Below are 17,498 nucleotides of genomic sequence, written 5' to 3'. Positions count from 1 at the left end.
AGAAGAAGAGAATGAGGATGAAGAAGAGGATGAGGATGAAGAAGAAGAGGATGAGGATGAAGAAGAAGAAGAAGAAGAAGAAGAGGATGAGGATGAAGAAGAAGAAGAAGAAGAAGAGGATGAGGATGAGGATGAAGAAGAAGAAGAAGAAGTAGGATGAAAATAAGAAGAATTCCAGTCCAGCAAAAAGTGTATCTGCAGAGAGCTCCGCTATTTCTGACAGTTCTCTGACAGTTCCTTCACATTTACAGCGGTTGAAACATTGTATCTATTTGTTTCCGAATAAAAACATCTGTATCCTAAATGGAAACAAATAGATACAATGTTTCAACCGCTGTAAATGTGAAGGAACTGTCAGAGAACTGTCAGAAATAGCGGAGCTCTCTGCAGGGACACTTTTTGCCGGCTGTAGAAGGGATGAAAATCGGCCGATCGGGGAAAATTCGATTCGTGCATCCGAAGTTTGCTCATTTTCGGATTTGGCGCGAATCGAATTTTTCCTAATATTCGAAACTAATTCCACTTCGTCATGTTCGATTCGCTCATCTCTAATTACCAGCTTTGGCCTCCTTGATGATCTGTCCACCTTTTATCTGAGCCTGTGAGGGATTTGCGTCCTCTGTGCTATAGCCTTACAAATACGAATGGACAGATTTGCTTTGAAAGTCTGGCTTATATTTCTACTCCCAGGTGAGTCCCGATATCTCTCAGTTGGATTAATTTGTTCTTGATGTTTGAATTGCTCTGTGATGCAGTAATATGCAGCACTTATCAGTATACTTACATCTGCTTTAATCCCGTCACTCATCCTTTTGTCACTTCGCAGGATCGGCAAGGATGGTGATAGACAAGAATTCTTGAAAAGTTATTTATCTCCATAGAGATCATTGGCTAAAGACAGGGCACGGGGCTGCTGCTAAAAATCATGGGGCCCCATACAACCTACCTAACTGGCCCCCTTCCCCCGAGGGCTTGTGGGTGCATGCGTGCAGTCTGGAGCACAGACAATGTGCATCTGGGGCCAACCAGCCATACCTGCAGAATTAGGGCCTGTGGCTGTGTTCACACAGACAATCTGTCCCCGTAGAGTAAGCCTAAGTTCACATCTATGCATGTTGGAAATGCACGCCAAATCATGTGCTTTCCCAACATGCAGAGAAACGGCCTGCCATTTAGGAGATGTACAGGGGTGCCATTGTTAAACTGCAAACCATGCGGTTTGGTGCACACATTTTTGGAAAAGATTCCAGGACTTGTTTTCTGCATTTCTAGCACGTAGGGCAGCCCATTGAAATGAACAGGCTACCCTACAGGCAACATATGGGAAAGAGTGAAAGATGTCCAGAAACACATCCCTGCTTGGTCACCCCCGTAGGTTTCAATCAAGCCTGACAGGTGGCTCCAGCTGCATGAACAAACCACTTATTCACGTGGCCAGAGTACCTGTGAAAATGAGCCCTTTGGCATTTTTTTTGGTGAATCATGGTGAAATATCAGGGATCTAAACAGACCTCTGATATCTCAATTGTAAGACAGAGAGAGAAAGTGATTGAGGACACAGATTCCTCAGTTCCTTTCTCTGAAGCCTCAACTGCACTGCAGAATGAATGAACAAGAAGTGCTCTGTACAGAGGCTCTCTGTTCATTCACAAATTGAAGCATAGTAAAGACAGTTCAGTTATGAATGAACACAGGAGCGAGGAGCGATTGGTACCTGTCACTCACTGTGTTCATTCAGGAAATGAAGAAGCCAGTAAACATAACGTGTTTATGGCCCCGTCCCACCCCACTTTCCATACTCGCACCAATCCCCCTCTGTGCCTGCAGCAGCTGACAGCCAGTGGCAAGGAGTGGAGGAGAAGTTGGCTGTACTGCAGGAGGATTGGTTCCAGTTCCTGAGCCTCCCTTACTGCTCTGGGCTCCCCTGTTGAACTTATGGGGCCTAGACCCCTTACAGCAGTGCTACTCCCTTATCGTCAGCCATGACTGTGAATATGAAAAAAAAAATGGCCAATCAGTGATCACATGAATAGTAGTAAGCAAGATATTACTTCTGACATCATTGCTTACTACGTGTGAAATCTGTGAATGGTTACTGAGGTCACATGGTACAAGGCTATTCACAACAGCCTTGTACCATGTGACAAGCTGTGGCCAATCACAGCTCTCACAGTTTTTCTCAATGGTTGCAAGAATACAGCCAGAGAGAAAGATAAATAATTGCTTTAAAGCCTTTATGAGTGTAAAAGCAATCAGTGTAAAAAGAAAAATCTTCATCACCCCCCACAAGTAGTACATTGTCACTATGGTGACACTGTACTGCTAGGGTGACAGTATGTTAAAAAAAACCAAATAATAATATAAAAAAAAAAATAAAAATGTTAAAAAAAGTTTGAAAAATTATACTTTTTGGTTATAAACTAATTTGGGTTATTTTGTTTTTTACTAAAAAGATAACTGAATACATTTTGGCCAAGATTTATGAAAAAAGATTATTTATTTGCAAAATTTTATAAGAAAAACACTTTTTTTCAAAATTCTTGGACATTTTCATTTATATAGCAAAAAAAAATAAAAATCCCAGTGGTGAATAAATACCACCAAAATAAAGTTTTATCTGTCTCAAAAAAATGCAAAAATATTCATATGGGTACAGTGTTGCATGACTGCGCAATTGTCATTCAGAGTGCGATAGCACTGAAAGCTGAAAATTGGCCTGGACCAGGGGCGGACTGACCATTTGGAAACTCGGGCACCGCCCGAGGTCATTAGGGGGCCCTATTAGATGCCCCTGGTACCATTTTCATAGGCTTTTTTGAGTTTGGGCAAGGACACAGGGGCCCCCATGATCCCCTATTGCCCAGGGGAATCATGAGTTGTCAGTCCGCCCCTGGTCTGGACAGGAAGGGGGTGAAGTGTCCGGACTTGAAGTGGTTAAAATAAAAATGACCGAAAACCGTTATGTTTTACTTTTGAAGGATATTTATAGAAAACAGATTTTCTGATTTCGCCGCGCACAGAGTTCTCAAACTGTTCTCTAAAAATAACCTTTCGGAACAGCAGAGGGTCTGGCCTGATGAGAGGACAACGGCTCTTCAAAAACAAATTTTCAACAAGCAATTAAATTCCGGTTATATGTTCCCAGGATGTCATTAGCACCTGCTACACCGCATAAAAGCCGGAGTCGGCAGCGCTTCTCCTGATACGTTTATTAAGTGGTTTGCATAAAGAGAAGGCGTACACGCCATTACCGCCATGGCACAGCAGCCTATAATTATGTTCCATCTCTCCAGTTTCCATGTACTACAAGACCCGGGTCTAATGTGCACAGTGAATGAATCACATTACAATTTTAGCTGCTTTGCAGGATAAGGTGTTGGTGTACTTTAGCATTTCAATGGGGGACTTGCTAGGATTGTGTATGACCTGGGGCACCATGGGCATCTGAAGTACCAAAAAAATGGTGGCGCATGTACGCAGAAAAGGTATTTATTACCTCTTACAGAGATTACAGTAACCCCCCTTGACAATGCCTTCACTTGCTTTTCTATCCAGAAGGACTGTGCCATGTTTGTTCAGGCATCATCCAGAATTACCATCTACTTTCTGGGCTGAGATGTCAGCCAAGAGATAACACAATCATGCAAATGCTGGTGCTTGTTTGGGACTTGGATGTTTTTATAGATGTTTGACATAGAACAGCCCCTGCTGTGGCCTCTCAGCAATTCGATTTGCTCTGGTACCGATGGAAAACATGCTGGCAGGAGGAGAGAGCAGGGTGAGCTGCTGCTTCATTGTTTGTTCGGCAGGTTCGGGGTGTGCCCTTGACCAAGCTGAGCTGCTGCAGCATTGGTGATTGATCTGATTGTGCTGTCTGGCAGGTGTGACATGATCACAAGACTGGGTAAGAAAAAGAACTGCAGATGCTTTGCAATCTAAAACAGATAGATAAAATATAGAGGATAGATAGATAGATAGATAGATAGATAGATAGATAGATAGTATATAGATAGATAGATAGATAGATAGATAGATAGATAAAATATAGATAGATAGATAGATAGATAGATAGATAGATAGATAGAATATAGAGGATAGATAGATAGATAGATAGATAGATAGATAGATAGATAGATAAAATATAGATAGATAGATAGATAGATAGATAGATAGATAGATAGATAGAATATAGAGGATAGATAGAATATAGAGGATAGATAGATAGATAGATAGATAGATAGATAGATAGATGATAGATAGATAGATAGATAGATAGATAGATAGATAGATAGATAGATAGATAGATAGATAGTGTCATGAAATACAGTATATAGTTCAGTTTGTTGGCGGTCATTGTATAGTAGGTGCCAGCAACTGAGACACAAACCGTCCCCAATATATAGAAAGAACACAAACAGGTTGCAGCACTTCAGCAAGCTCTACTGAAGAATTATCATAAGAAGAGCATATCTGGAACACCACATATGCAGTCATGATGCAACAGTTTTTGGCTTTCCCCAAACCCCATTGTGTAAGGTTAGCTGTGAGATTGGACAGGGCACCCCTCCTCCTTCCACGGCTGTCCGACAACACAGCTAGCAAGGAGACAGTTTCCTTTGCAAATTGCACTTTTTTCTGTCTTAAAGTGCTTGCCCACTTGCCTGGAATCTTTTAGCTGACAAGTCTCCCTCCCACTGCCTTCCTCATGAGACACTTGTCTTGGGCAAGTGCTTGGAGATGGAGGAATGTGTTGTTTGTCAAAGCAGACATCTCCTTGGTTGCTATGTTGTCGGACAGCCATGGAGGGAGGAGGGGTGCCCTGTCCAACCTCACAGCTATCCTTAGACAGCACTAGGAAGAAGGGACAAAGTATTACATGTACCTTGGTCCCTGTGGAACAGAACATCTTAATAAAGACTGAACTGAGACTTCTTAGAAACTTCCTATAAGGTCCATTTCCAGTGGCATTGGGTTTCTGCTCAGATTGCCCAAGCCAATCCAGCTTATAGCGACAGGTGACCACCCTTGGTGGTCCTGCCTGAAGCTAACCATGTTTTGGTCCAGAGCGTTCGGCTTTCTTCAAACCCTGTTTCATCTCCAAGTCCCTAGGGATGCCTGACTTGTCCTCCTCCATCAACGGATTCCTGGCTGCTATACCTCTCCACAGAAATTGGCTACATACCTTTTTCTGGCAGCGCCACAATCAAAATCCAAAACTTGGAAAAACCCTTGGTTCCCTTCTAGGTAGTTAGGAATCCTATGAATGCGATGTTGGCCAAGGAGAAACTGTCTAGTGTTCTCAATAATACGGAACCCATATTCTGCAAAATCTGGGATGTACCCATACTTCCTTTCTTCCCCTTCCTGCCTTTCCATCTTCTTTTATTATTTTGCCTCTCCCTCCTACTGGTTGTTCTTAGTTAAGTTTTCCTGACTACTTTCCGGACACAAAAATTGGTCAGTCCCAATCCAATGTTTTGGCCTTCTGGGTAGTTGCCGATGTGTAGGCAGTTAAATAGTTGTGTTTCTACCTGTTCTGAGAAACGGCAAATTGCCATACTTACCATGAGCTCTTCTGTGTGAATTTGTGTGCCCATACCTGCACGGGTGTACTATATGTGAAATTATTTGAAGCAGAAGCGAGACTTCTTCAAGCATTCTTAGAAAACATTCCTTGAATCATGAATGCTGGTAATGCTGCGTGGTGAATCATAAAGAACAGATCCTAAAGTTGCAAAGCTTACTTTACAGGAAAAGTACAGCAAACCCCATGAGTTGGATCTTGGCGTGGAAGGCCAATTATTTTAACTTTCCCCATGAAGACCCTTCCTAACTGTGTTTACCCATTCACAGTTTGGAAAAGAACATATCCTCCTTTGAACGAATGAAAAGATTTGTCTGATTATAAGAAATTAAATTCAGGTATCGCAGAAAGCATGAAATTATCTTCTTGTACTAGTAAAATCTCAACAAAAAAAAAATCTATTTTTTTTCCAGTCCTCCAACAACAAATGGCATCTTCTCCACTCTAATGAAAGTATTAGGAGATGTGCACTGCCAGATGAAAATGCATCAACCGTTATCTCGGCACTGAATGAAGTGGCGGATGAATACTCATCCTCCCTCCACTCGAACAGCTTGGATTCCATGAATTGGTCTCGTCTATGGAGAGAGAATAAAAATGTCTTTGATATGATGGCAAATGGCTTTGTTTATATGGAAATATCAGGCATAGGTTGTCATAAGTCAACATCGCCGGGTGCGGAGAAAGTTTGTGAAGCATCCATCTATGAACAGAGTTGGTCTTGAGTGAGAGTGGGCTTGTGTTATCTTCATGTTCCTAGCTCACACTCAGAGTGACAGGTGCAACCTCGGGAAGGTGGCCAGGCATTGACTAAAGGTTTGTTTTGCATCCCACCAATTCTCACCCTACATTTGAAACAGATCACCAGCTTTTACAGTTTCCCTACCCTTGACTCTTAGTCCATGTCTAAAAAAGATAGGGAACATTCACTAGAGACCACCATAAAAAAGGGGCACTGCCCACTGGCTGCCAATAAATGGTGGCACTCACCACTGACCACCAACAAAAAGGGAGCACTCACCACTGACCACCAACAAAAGGGGGCCCTCACTACTGACCACCAACAAAAAAGGAGCCCTCACCACTGACCACCAACAAAAGGGAGCCCTCACCACTGACCACCAACAAAAGGGAGCACTCACCACTGACCACCAACAAAAGGGAGCCCTCACCACTGACCACCAACAAAAGGGAGCACTCACTACCAACAAAAGGGGGCCCTCACCACTGACCACCAACAAAAGGGGGCCCTCACCACTGACCACCAACAAAAGGGGGCCCTCACCACTGACCACCAACAAAAGGGAGCACTCACCACTGACCACCAACAAAAGGGAGCACTCACCACCAACAAAAGGGAGTCCTCACCACTGACCACCAACAAAAGGAAGTCCTCACCACTCGCCACCAACAAAAGGGGGCCCTCACCACTGACCACCAACAAAAGGGAGCCCTCACCACTGACCACCAACAAAAGGGAGTACTCACCAATGACCACCAACAAAAGGGAGCCCTCACCACTGACCACCAACAAAAAGGGAGCCCTCACCACTGACCACAAACAAAAGGGAGCCCTCACCACTGACCACCAACAAAAGGGGCCCTCACCACTGACCACCAACAAAAGGGAGCACTCACCACCAACAAAAGGGGGCCCTCACCACTGACCACCAACAAAAGGGAGCCCTCACCACTGACCACCAACAAAAGGGAGCCCTCACCACTGACCACCAACAAAAGGGGGCCCTCACCACTGACCACCAACAAAAGTTAGCCCTCACCACTGACCACCAACAAAAGGGAGCACTTACCACTGACCACCAACAAAAGGGAGCCCTCACCACTGACCACCAACAAAAGTTAGCCCTCACCACTGATCACCAACAAAAGGGAGCACTCACCACTGACCACCAACAAAAGGGGGCCCTCACCACTGACCACCAACAAAAAGGGAGCCCTCACCACTGACCACAAACAAAAGGGAGCCCTCACCACTGACCACAAACAAAAGGGAGCCCTCACCACTGACCACCAACAAAAGGGGCCCTCACCACTGACCACCAACAAAAGGGAGCACTCACCACCAACAAAAGGGGGCCCTCACCACTGACCACCAACAAAAGGGAGCCGTCACCACTGACCACCAACAAAAGTTAGCCCTCACCACTGATCACCAACAAAAGGGAGCACTCACCACTGACCACCAACAAAAGGGGGCCCTCACCACTGACCACCAACAAAAAGGGAGCCCTCACCACTGACCACAAACAAAAGGGAGCCCTCACCATTGACCACCAACAAAAGGGGGCCCTCACCACTGATCACCAACAAAAGGGAGCACTCACCACCAACAAAAGGGGGCCCTCACCACTGACCACCAACAAAAGGGAGCCCTCACCACTGACCACCAACAAAAGGGGGCCCTCACCACTGACCACCAACAAAAGGGAACACTCACCACTGACCACCAACAAAAGGGGGCCCTCACCACTGACCACCAACAAAAGGGAGCACTCACCACTGACCACCAACAAAAGGGAGTCCTCACCACTGACCACCAACAAAAGGAAGTCCTCACCACTCGCCACCAACAAAAGGGGGCCCTCACCACTGACCACCAACAAAAGGGAGCCCTCACCACTGACCACCAACAAAAGGGAGTACTCACCAATGACCACCAACAAAAGGGAGCCCTCACCACTGACCACCAACAAAAAGGGAGCCCTCACCACTGACCACAAACAAAAGGGAGCCCTCACCACTGACCACCAACAAAAGGGGCCCTCACCACTGACCACCAACAAAAGGGAGCACTCACCACCAACAAAAGGGGGCCCTCACCACTGACCACCAACAAAAGGGAGCCCTCACCACTGACCACCAACAAAAGGGAGCCCTCACCACTGACCACCAACAAAAGGGGGCCCTCACCACTGACCACCAACAAAAGTTAGCCCTCACCACTGACCACCAACAAAAGGGAGCACTTACCACTGACCACCAACAAAAGGGAGCCCTCACCACTGACCACCAACAAAAGTTAGCCCTCACCACTGATCACCAACAAAAGGGAGCACTCACCACTGACCACCAACAAAAGGGGGCCCTCACCACTGACCACCAACAAAAAGGGAGCCCTCACCACTGACCACAAACAAAAGGGAGCCCTCACCACTGACCACAAACAAAAGGGAGCCCTCACCACTGACCACCAACAAAAGGGGCCCTCACCACTGACCACCAACAAAAGGGAGCACTCACCACCAACAAAAGGGGGCCCTCACCACTGACCACCAACAAAAGGGAGCCGTCACCACTGACCACCAACAAAAGTTAGCCCTCACCACTGATCACCAACAAAAGGGAGCACTCACCACTGACCACCAACAAAAGGGGGCCCTCACCACTGACCACCAACAAAAAGGGAGCCCTCACCACTGACCACAAACAAAAGGGAGCCCTCACCATTGACCACCAACAAAAGGGGGCCCTCACCACTGATCACCAACAAAAGGGAGCACTCACCACCAACAAAAGGGGGCCCTCACCACTGACCACCAACAAAAGGGAGCCCTCACCACTGACCACCAACAAAAGGGGGCCCTCACCACTGACCACCAACAAAAGGGAACACTCACCACTGACCACCAACAAAAGGGAGCCCTCACCACTGACCACCAACAAAAGGGAGCACTCACCACTGACCACCAACAAAAGGGAGCCCTCACCACTGACACCAACAAAAGGGAGCACTCACCACCAACAAAAGTGAGCCCTCACCACTGGCCACCAACAAAAGGGAGCCCTCACCACAGACCACCAACAAAAGGGAGCCCTCACCACTGACCACCAACAAAAGGGAGCCCTCACCACTGACCACCAACAAAAGGGAGCCCTCACCACTGACCACCAAGAAAAGGGGGCCCTCACCACTGACCACCAACAAAAGGGAGCACTCACCACTGACCACCAACAAAAGTTAGCCCTCACCACTGATCACCAACAAAAGGGAGCACTCACCACTGACCACCAACAAAAGGGGGCCCTCACCACTGACCACCAACAAAAAGGGAGCCCTCACCACTGACCACAAACAAAAGGGAGCCCTCACCATTGACCACCAACAAAAGGGGGCCCTCACCACTGATCACCAACAAAAGGGAGCACTCACCACCAACAAAAGGGGGCCCTCACCACTGACCACCAACAAAAGGGAGCCCTCACCACTGACCACCAACAAAAGGGGGCCCTCACCACTGACCACCAACAAAAGGGAGCACTCACCACTGACCACCAACAAAAGGGAGCCCTCACCACTGACCACCAACAAAAGGGAGCACTCGCCACTGACCACCAACAAAAGGGAGCCCTCACCACTGACACCAACAAAAGGGAGCACTCACCACCAACAAAAGTGAGCCCTCACCACTGGCCACCAACAAAAGGGAGCCCTCACCACAGACCACCAACAAAAGGGAGCCCTCACCACTGACCACCAACAAAAGGGAGCCCTCACCACTGACCACCAACAAAAGGGAGCGCTCACAACTAGAGGCAGAACTCCTTAACATATTTTGTTCTGGATCAATGACAGAGGCCAAACACCAACATTCTCATAAGGAGGTTTCATAATAAATCTAAAATTCTATTTTCAATGGATAAGCAACATATGCCTTAAATACTCTTGTTATCATGCTTTAACGTTGGCTTGAGTAAGCAGGCATTCAAGCGTCTGGTTCTTGAAGAAAGCGTCTGTATGTTCAGCCACATATTTATGGAAAAAACAATACCTTATTTAACACAGATTACATTCTCCCCTTTGAACCCGCTCAGGCAGTGGAAACATTCTGCGGTGCCACCAGCATTTCCTGAGCCACTCAACATGTTTTTGACGTAAGGTCGCAGCTGGATCCGTGACACGTGATAAGAAGTTAATTAACACAAATAATCGAACAATAGCGCTGAAATGACATAGATTATCCAGAGAAGCCGCTATAAATAAAACATTCTTTTAGGAGTGCATAGAGAACGCTTCACACCTTTTTAATGAATGTTTGTGTTACAGAAAACCTATTATTAATGCAGGAAGCGAGAGTTTTGATTTGTCATCTCCAACTTCCATGTTTGCAATTTTTTTTAAAAATCTGATTTGCATAATATAACTAATCAATGGCAAATCAAAATGGTTAAGTCCATTTTTGACCAATTTTATTTTTAAAGTTTACATGTTAACCGCTTCATGATGGAACACAAAACAAATCCTAACGCCTGAACACAGATTTGCAACTTTGACATGTGTTAGTAAAATTGTACATATCATCGCAACTACTTTATGTATCTAAGTGAATTATACTTTGATTTTTCAGGACAAACTGGGCTTTCATTTGGTGGTAAATGGTAATGCATAGCTCCTGATTTCTTTTTATTATCAAAGAATAAGTGAGACAAAATATTTTTAAAAAGCATTTTTTAAGATCTAGCTGCATATTTCTTGCTATTACCATAACTTACCACCGAAGAACAACCCAAAATAAATGATCCTGCTTCTGACGATCGCAGCCATAAAGCATATGTGTATATTTATTTTTGTTTGTACCCATAGTAATACCCAAAACAATAGTGAACATTTTGCTTTTTTTATCCTACCTAAAACATACTGACACTAACTGACACTGATATTAATACATTTTTTTAAACATTCTACACTGACCCTGACCTTTGACTTTGACCTTTGATCCTCTTAATCTGACACTGACTTAAATCAAAACCTGATCTAGCTATTTTATCTTTATTTTTATTTACACACACATTTTTTTGTTTACAATTTTCTCCTCTAGCAAGGAGAAAAAGATACAATGTATCCTGTATGTATGCAATGTATTGTATAATGTCTCCTGTATGTATGCAATGTATTATATAATGTATCCTGTATGTATGCAATGTATTGTATAATGTCTCCTGTATGTATGCTATGTATTATATAATGTCTCCTGTATGTATGCTATGTATTATATAATGTATCCTGTATGTATGCAATGTATTGTATCATGTCCCATGTATACAATGTGTTATATAATCTCCCCTGTATGTACACAATGTATTGTATAATTTATCCTGTATGTATGCAATGTATTGTGTATCCTGTATGTATGCAATGTATTATGTAATCTATCCTGTATGTATACAATGTGTTATATAATGTCCCCTGTATGTACACAATGTATTGCATAATTTATCCTGTATGTATGCAATGTATTATGTAATCTATCCTGTATGTATACAATGTGTTATATAATGTGTCCTGTATGTACACAATGTATTGCATAATTTATCCTGTATGTATGCAATGTATTATATAATGTATCCTGTATGTATGCAATGTATTGTATCATGTCCCATGTATACAATGTGTTATATAATCTCCCCTGTATGTACACAATGTATTGTATAATTTATCCTGCATGTATGCAATGTATTGTGTATCCTGTATGTATGCAATGTATTATATAATGTCCCCTGTAAGTATGCAATGTATTATATAATGTATCTTGTATGCACACAATGTATTATATAATGTATAGGAGCCAAGAAAGAAAGAAAGAAAGAAAGAAAGAAAGAAAGAAAGAAAGAAAGAAGAGAACACAAGACTGCCGGGGAGTGTGGGTAGGGCAGATGCAGGAGGAAAGGGCAGGAGCAGAAGGGGTAGAACCAGCTTTCTCTCTCCTCTCCCATCTGTGGTTGGTGCAGGAGGGGAGACTGTCAGCACTGGCTCTGGGCTGTGTGAGAGATACTCTCAAAGCCCCAGGGGACAGTCTATCCTGACAGATCTCCCACAGAAGCAGCAGGGAAGGAGGAACCCAGCAGTGCAGGGGGAATATACAGGAGCACAGGGCAGCAGGAGATGGATAGGAGGAGCTGCCGGGCGGCACATAGAGGAACCCTTCTGTGCATTTCTCTCCTGCTGCCTGCAGGAGGTAGAGGAGAAGAAATGGGCATTCAGTGGCGGCAGGAGTGAAATGAACGGACTAGTTCCTCTTTGTACTGAGCGTCCTATCCAGGTGGCCCTGGCCCACTGGGCAAATTGTAAAAAATCAGACTAAAATTTCTAATCAGACTGAAAAGCCATAGCCATGGCCATAATGTAGTATAATTTAGCCACACCCACTGTTTGCTGCAGCGCACTACATGCACCACAGGTCATTATCTCCCTGATAAAGCCCATGATTCTTTTAAGGTGACATTGAGAAAGGGCTTAGGAATGCCATTGTCTTCTTACACCTCAAAAGAAAAGCAAAACTGCATTGTATTCAACTTCTGTGTCTTACTTAAGAGTTAAGCTGTCTGTGGATTGTGCCAAGTCAGCAGGTGATCATACTGTCCGGACAGACTGGGTCTAAGGAGGTATGCTAATGCATAAACTGGCATTTGAAACAGAACACTGCTAATATTGTAGAGTTTTATTTAGTCATTAATGCACAAAGTGTCGGCACACAGACACATCACAGTTTTATCTCGTTATGGCCTTATGATATTATTGCACATAAATGAAGCACCTCTGCTCTTCAGATAATAAACTTGCTCAAACTGCATTGATTAACATAAACCACTGATCTCTGGGCAGACGATGGTAGGTCATTTACAAACAACAGAGACAATATTGTCATTGTCATGGAGATGGTGCAGTTTGGTTATATTTCATAATATGGAGTATATATACTGTATAAAGAGCCTGTCAAACTAATTAAGCCTTGACCTGCATGTTGAGGACATCTCCCAGGGCAGTATTTAGTGTTTAAAGACCAACAATGAGCTAAATGATTTGTTCTTCAAAAAAATCCCCCAGACTTTGTAGAACAAAAAAGCAGCTCATGCTGCAATACTCACCTTTAATCCGGATCTGTCCCCTGCAGTACTCTTTTTACCACAAAATGTCCTCAGATTCATTTTAGTTTTGAATAGGGAGGAGAAAGTATCTTGGGAAAAAATTCCTTCCTGATCCCCCGAGAGGCAATCGGATATTCCCTGGATCAACTTTACCTATAAATGTTATATCCAGTTATATTCTGTGTATCTAAGAAACAATCCAGGACTTTTTTAAAGCAATCCACTGAGCTGGCCACAACCAACTCTTGAGGGAGTCTATTCCACCTTCTCACAGCTCTTACTGTGAAACCTTTCCGTGTTTGGAGATTAAATGTCTTTTCCTCCAGACATAAAGAGTGCCCCCTTGTCCTCTGTGATGACCTCAGGGGGAATAACTCTACACCAAGTTCACTATATGAACCACTGATGTATTTATACATGGAGATCATATCCCCCCTTATGTATTATACATGGAGATCATATCCCCCCTTATGTATTATACATGGTGATCATATCCCCCCTTATGTATTATACATGGAGATCATATCCCCCTTATGTATTATACATGGAGATCATACCCTCCCTTATGTATTATACATGGAGATCATATCCCCCCTTATGTATTATACATGGTGATCATATCCCCCCTTATGTATTATACATAGAGATCATATCCCCCCTTATGTATTATACATGGAGATCATACCCTCCCTTATGTATTATACATGGAGATCATATCCCCCCTTATGTATTATACATGGAGATCATATCCCCCCTTATGTATTATACATGGAGATCATATCCCCCCTTAGGTATTATACATGGAGATCATATCCCCCCTTATGTATTATACATGGAGATCATATCCCCCCTTATGTATTATACATGGAGATCATATCCCCCCTTATGTATTATACATGGTGATCATATCCCCCCTTATGTATTATACATGGAGATCATATACCCCCCTTATGTATTATACATGGAGATCATATCCCCCCTTATGTATTATACATGGAGATCATATCCCCCCTTATGTATTATACTTGGAGATCATATCCCCCCTTATGTATTATACATGGAGATCATATCCCCCCTTATGTATTATACATGGAGATCATATCCCCCCTTATGTATTATACATGGAGATCATACCCCTCCCCCCCTTATGTATTGTACATGGAGATCATATCCCCCTTATGTATTATACATGGAGATTATATCCCCCCTTATGTATTATACATGGAGATCATATCCCCCCTTATGTATTATACATGGAAATCATATCCCCCCTTATGTATTATACATGGAGATCATATCCCCCTTATGTATTATACATGGAGATCATATCCCCCCTTATGTATTATACATGGAGATCATATCCCCCCTTATGTATTATACATGGCGATCATATCCCCCTTATGTATAATACATGGAGATCATATCCCCCCTTATGTATTATACATGGAGATCATATCCCCCCTTATGTATTATACATGGAGATCATATCCCCCCTTATGTATTATACATGGAGATCATATCCCCCCTTATGTATTATACATGGAGATCATATCCCCCCTTATGTATTATACATGGAGATCATATCCCCCCCTTATATATTATACATGGTGATCATATCCCCCCTTAATCTCCTCTTCTCAAGAGACAATAAATTAAGTTCCTCTAATCTTTCCTCATAGCTGAGCTCCTCCATGAGAGATGATATCTCTTTCTCTGGAGTCTATACCTCTCCTAATACAAGAGAGGATTTTGCTCACTTTAGAACCCGCAGCTTGGTATTGCATGCCATTATTAAGCTTGTGATCTACCAGAACCCCCAGATCCTTCTCCACCATTGACCCCCCAGTTGTACCCCCCCTAGTATGTATGATGTATGCATATTCTTAGCCCCCAAGTGCAGAACCTTACATTTATCAACATTAAACCTCATTTGTCACATAGTTCCCAATTACACAGAGCATTGAGGTCGGCTTGTAAGTTGGAGACATCCTGTAAGGACGTTATTCCCCGGCACAGCTTGGGGTCATCTGCAAAGACTGAGATGGGATTTATAATTCCTGACCCTATATTGTTTATAAATATATTACAAAGTAAGGGTCCAACACTGAACCTTGGGGTACACCACTAATAACACTGAACCTTGGGGTACACCACTGGCAACCCTAGACCATCCAGCGTATGAATCATTAATTGAAGAAATCAGCAATAACCCCGGTAATTTTTTTCCAGCCGACAGCCAGCTTTCTGTTAAGAGCGGTCCTAGTGGCTCTTTCACCACTGGATTGCTATCTGTTGTGGCGGGAGAGGACCATTCCTACCCCCCTCCCCGCAGCTTATCAGTGTTTCTAGGGCTTACTGTTAAAACCGGCGCACCTGAAATATGATCCGATGGCGCAGCCAGCTGAAGATGGAGGAAGATGAGAGTCTCTATGGTCTCTGATTGCCTCTATCATGAATTGTCTCTATCATGATGGAGGACCAGAGCGACGTCATGACGTCACATCCGGTCTGGGGCGGATATTTGTATGTAAAAAATGTATATTTTTTAAATCTTTTGCTTTTAAAGATAAAGGAGAGATTTAGGGTCTTTTTGAAAGAGGACCTGTCATGCATATTTCTAATACAAGGGATGTTTCTATTGTAACAGGAATAAGAGTGATAGAAATAAAAAAATAAAAGGGACAGTGTAAAAATAAATAAATAAATAAATACATTTGTAAAAACTTTAAAGCGCCCCCTGTCACTCCATGCTCGCACAGAAGTGAATGCATATTTCATTCTCCAGGGTCTTTGCTAAAAAAAAAAATACATATATATATATATATATATATATATATAAATGTCTATCTATCTACAGATCTATCTCTCTATATCATATTTATCTATCTATCTATGGTCTTTTGTCCAAATCAATATAGGCAAAGATATTGTCTATAAATCATCTGTCTATCTATCTATCTATCTATCTATCTATCTATCTATCTATCTATCTATCTATTCCCTATATCCTATCTATCTATCTATCTATCTATCTATCTATCTATCTATCTATCTATCTATCTATCTATCTCTATCCTATTTATCTATCCCCTATATCCTATCTATCTATCTATCTATCTATCTATCTATCTATCTATCTATCTATTATCTATCTATCTATTATCTATCTATCTATCTATCTATCTATCTATCTATCTATCTATCTATCTATCTATTTATCTATTATCTATCTATCTATTATCTATCTATCTATTATCTATCTATCTATCTATCTATCTATCTATCTATTATCTATCTATCTATCTATCTATCTATCTATCTATCTATTATCTATCTATCTATCTATTATCTATCTATCTATCTATCTATCTATCTATCTATTATCTATCTATCTATCTATCTATCTATCTATCTATCTATCTATTATCTATCTATCTATCTATCTATCTATCTATCTATCTATTATCTATCTATCTATCTATCTATCTATCTATCTATCTATCTATCTATCTATCTATCTCTCTCTCTTTTCAGTGCTTGATGCCTGACCATGTCACAGACCCCCCCCCACTGACTGCCCTAGCAGAACCCTCTGTAGGTAGGTCCCCAAGGAAAGGAAAGCTTTTACATTTTTGTTGCTCTGCTTGAAAGGAAAAAATGTTCTGTAGAAAATTTTGACCTGTAGCTAAAAAAAGAATCCTGCATATTTGCCATTAGACACAATGTAGTTTCATCCAGCGATGACTTCTTCCCAATCCGACTCAATGAGCAAGCAGCTCCCAGCTGTTCTGAAGGATCTGCACAATTCTGTGCATGTACCCCTCAGTGTTGCCAACTGTCAGTATTTTGGCAGCCAGTAAAAAATGGGCACTCTTCTCCTGCCAGTAAATGCCAGTGACAGGAAAAGGTTGGCAGTTAAAAATATGACTGTGACGCTTGGCATACGCAAGTTCAGAGCTGAAACCATGCTACCATGTGTTTGGGGGGGGGGGGGCGGGTCTGGCGGAGGCAGGGCTTGAGTGTGTCATGT

The 17,498-nt window shown here is 42.9% G+C and overlaps 1 pseudogene; it reads left to right on the top strand.

Annotated features, from left to right (window-relative positions):
- The first annotated feature begins 644 nt into the window (after positions 1–644).
- Positions 645–12,684, top strand: LOC149435429 (uncharacterized; annotated as a pseudogene).
- The last annotated feature ends 4,814 nt before the right edge of the window (positions 12,685–17,498 follow it).

This window comes from Staurois parvus, unplaced genomic scaffold, assembly GCF_062004578.1.
Source record: "Staurois parvus isolate SC_StPar_1 unplaced genomic scaffold, SC_StPar_1.0 ptg001515l, whole genome shotgun sequence".
NCBI classification, from domain to species: Eukaryota; Metazoa; Chordata; class Amphibia; order Anura; family Ranidae; genus Staurois; species Staurois parvus.
This window is presented reverse-complemented; position numbering and strand designations above follow the sequence as displayed.